At 37.1% G+C, this 3,672-nt stretch overlaps 1 non-coding gene across 1 annotated transcript; it reads left to right on the top strand.

Annotated features, from left to right (window-relative positions):
• Positions 1-3,003: 3,003 nt before the first annotated feature.
• On the top strand, positions 3,004-3,110 carry LOC133781013 (small nucleolar RNA R71). Its single transcript, XR_009869812.1, has one exon. It is a non-coding gene; the product is annotated as a small nucleolar RNA R71 (small nucleolar RNA).
• Positions 3,111-3,672: the final 562 nt, after the last annotated feature.

Raw genomic sequence — 3,672 nt, 5'->3', positions numbered from 1 at the left:
CAGTGAGTGCTACAGTCTCATAGTCCTCCATCCTCCTTTTCTTTGACAGAATCTTCTTCATGAACTTAACATAACTGGGCATCTTCTCCAAGGCCTCAGCAAAAGGAATGTTTATGTGCAGCTTTTTAAACACCTCAAGAAACTTAGAAAACTGTTTATCAAGTGTAGTCTTTCTAAGCCTCTGAGGGAATGGAACTCTAACTGGCTGCTCAATAACAACTGGCGGACTCTTTTCTGACTGCTGGTGGTCTTCAGTAACCCTTTCTGAATCAGACTGTTCACCCGTCTCTTTATTCTGAACCACTGCCTGTGGAGGTCTAGGTTGCTCAGTTTGCTTTCCACTCCTCAGAGTAATTGATTGAACTTGCTCTTTGGGGTTGACTTTGTTGGGGTTTTATGCCCTAATTAAAACCCAAATTCTTTGTAATCTCATTTTATTATCAATAAAAGAATAGAAATCATTTTTTGACTTGGTCAATCACTTTGCTCACATGTTTTATTTTCATGATTATTTATTTAATATAAACTTCTATTAAATCCCGAGCATATAGCTAATCTTATTTATAGTGACGTAATCACAGTGGAATATAAATATGATTATATGTTCAAAAATAAGTTAGTCCTAAGATTAGTCAGTGCACCGGATTTACACTGACTTGCCAATCTACGATATGATCTACTTACACATTACAGTGTTATGTTCTTTCCAGAACATTAGCAAAGTAGATAAGATCGGATGTATTTGTTACATCGGACAGGACCGATATTGACAGTTGATAAGATAAGTAAACATACCGTTATTATCTATTCTAGTCATATCATATAGTTGACCATAGGTCAATTCAATCTCAATTCTAAGTGGTTAGTATTCTAACTGATTGTATTATTTGAGTTCTTTGACTTGTTCGTTACCAGCTTACCCTACGGACTAGCCCATACTTACATCTTGGGAACTCGGTAGTATAATTGAGTGGGAGTGTTAATCATAGATATGAACATCTATAGCTTCTGATGAAGAAGTGAAACGGTGGTTTCCTTTTAGTTTGGTTGAAGGTGTTAAATGATAGAGATCTCATTTCAGTAATTAAATTAGTTTACTGAAATATCATTTACAAGGAACTAAGTGTTTTAAGGATAAAATACAATGAGGGGTAAAACGGTATTTTAGTCCTATCTCATTGTAGACCGTCTATAGAGGATTGAGTGACAATTATGGTTGTAACAATGGATAATTAATAGCGTATCTATATTTGTTATAGAGCGTTCTATGAATTCAAGAGTGCAATTCCAAGTCTATAGTGGAGTCACGAGGAATTAATAAGTTAGTAAATTTATTTGTTAGATTTATGATAACTTATTGGAGCTTGATTTCATAGGCCCATGGTCCCCATTGTACCTTGGATAAAATCATCTAGATAGTCTCAATTAATTGATTTAATCATCAATTAGAATTATCAAAGTTGACCAGGTCAATTTTGGATAGTTTCACAGAGTTGTGTAATTTTGAGAAGAAAAGAGAAATTATGGCAGATTTATTAATTAAGATAAATTGGTATCTAAATTAATAAATAAGTTTAAATCAAGGTTCAAGTTATAAATAATTAATTTGATAAAGGATTTAAATAATTATTTAATTAATTAAATCAATAGAAAATAATACAGGCCTTGATTTTAAGTCCAATGGGCTTATAATCAAATGGGAAATTTCACGGGCCTATAGCCCATGATAATTTCGACCTAGGGCTTCAAAATGGCTGTTATTTTATTGATTTTTTTAATTAAATTAAATGGCCTAATTGAGTCTATAAAAGGAGTGCTTATAGAGAAGTAAAAAAAAAGGGTTTTTGATAAGTCAGATTTTCTGATAGTTTTATATTCTCTCTAAACACAAGTCCTTTTCTAAGCCTCTTTGTATTTTCTCTTCTTCTCTCTATATCTATCTCATGTGTTGAGAATTGCCCACACTAGTCTAGGTGGTTCTAAGGATACATTGGAAGATCGTGAAGAAAATAGAAGATCGGTTCAGTTTCTTGATAATACTTTGCGTCAGAGAGGATACAAGAGTTAGAGAAACTGAAGGAAGGACTCTTAATTCCGCTGCGTATACTGTAAGTATTATATTGTTTGTTTCTCTTTGAATTCAATTTAGAAACATGTTTTAGGCTATCTCGTATTAATTTGTTTAATATCAGATATACATGAAAATAAATAAAGATCATGTATAAGTTTTTCCAACAGACTTCAGTATTACTGGGCAAATTTCCCTGGGGTCTGTTATTGAGCATACTAGCCAACTGCCCAACTTGTGTCTCAAGGTTTCGAATAGAGGATCTGGTCTCAGTCATAAATTGAGTCTGAGTATTAGTGAGAGTCAACAATGCAGCTTGTAGTTCATTAGGCCTCTCAGGTTGAGGCATTGATTGTTGAGGCCTAGTTTGTTGCAATGACAAAGCTTGATGCATAGGTGGCTGAGGCATGTTATTCTGAAATTGGCCCTGAAACTGAGGTTGTTGGCCTTGATTATTATTCCACAAAAAATTAGGATGATTTCGCCACCCAGGATTGTAAGTATTGGAGAATGGATTATTGAGCGACCTTTGAAAGTTTCCCACCGCTTGAACTTGAGCATGATCCATTGGGGTGTTATTATTCATATAGATAGGGCATTGATCGACAGAATGAGCACCACCACACATTTCACACCTCACTGCCATCTGAACCGCATTCGCTGATACAGTGCTCTATTGTAACTGCTTTGTCAGAGAGGCTACTTGTGTTGTTAGAGCAGTGATTGCATCCAGCTCATGCACCCCAGCTACCTTTCTAGCTCCTGATGATCTTTCCTCAGACCACTGATGATTGTTTGTGGCCATGTCCTCTAGCAGCTCATAAGCACCAGTTGCACTCTTGCTCATAAAAGTGCCACCTACTGCAGCATCAATAATGGTTCTGGTTGTAGGACATAAACCATTGTAGAAATTCTGTACTAGCATCCACTGTTCAATGCCATGATGAGGACATCTTCTCAGGAGTTCCTTAAACTGTTCCCAAGCTTCATAAAGTGACTCTCCGTCATTCTGGCAAAAGTTATTGATCTCTCCCCTCAATTTAGCAGCTTTGGACGGAGGGAAGAATTTAGACAAAAATTTCTGAGCTAGATCTTGCCAGGTGACGATAGAATTTGGCTGCAGCGAGTTTAGCCAACTTTTGGCTCTATCCCTCAGAGAAAATGGGAAAAGCCTAAGCTTGATAGCGTCATCACTCACCCCATTATATCGGAAGGTTCCACACAACTCCAGAAAATTGGTCAAATGAGTGTGAGGATCTTCAGAAGGCAACCCATTGAATTGCACAAAGGACTGCACCATTTGTAGAATAGCAGGCTTGATTTCGAAGTTGTTGGCCTCTACAGCTGGTGGGCGAATACTATTTTGTACTCCCGTCAGAGTGGGCAGTACATAATCTCTCAGGCTCCTCTCAGCATTGTTCTGAGCCTGACCCCCTTGTACAACTCCAGGAATTAGAACATTCCTGCCATCCCCTTCATTCTGTGCCATCTTCACAGATTGAATGTGAATCGTATGCTCGGACTGCACATCTGTCTGAGGATGAAAAGCTGTACTAAGACTTAACTTAGTACCCATAGCTTGCTGTAAACTTCCCCAAAATATC

Source organism: Humulus lupulus, chromosome 5 (assembly GCF_963169125.1).
Source record: "Humulus lupulus chromosome 5, drHumLupu1.1, whole genome shotgun sequence".
NCBI classification, from domain to species: Eukaryota; Viridiplantae; Streptophyta; class Magnoliopsida; order Rosales; family Cannabaceae; genus Humulus; species Humulus lupulus.
This window is presented reverse-complemented; position numbering and strand designations above follow the sequence as displayed.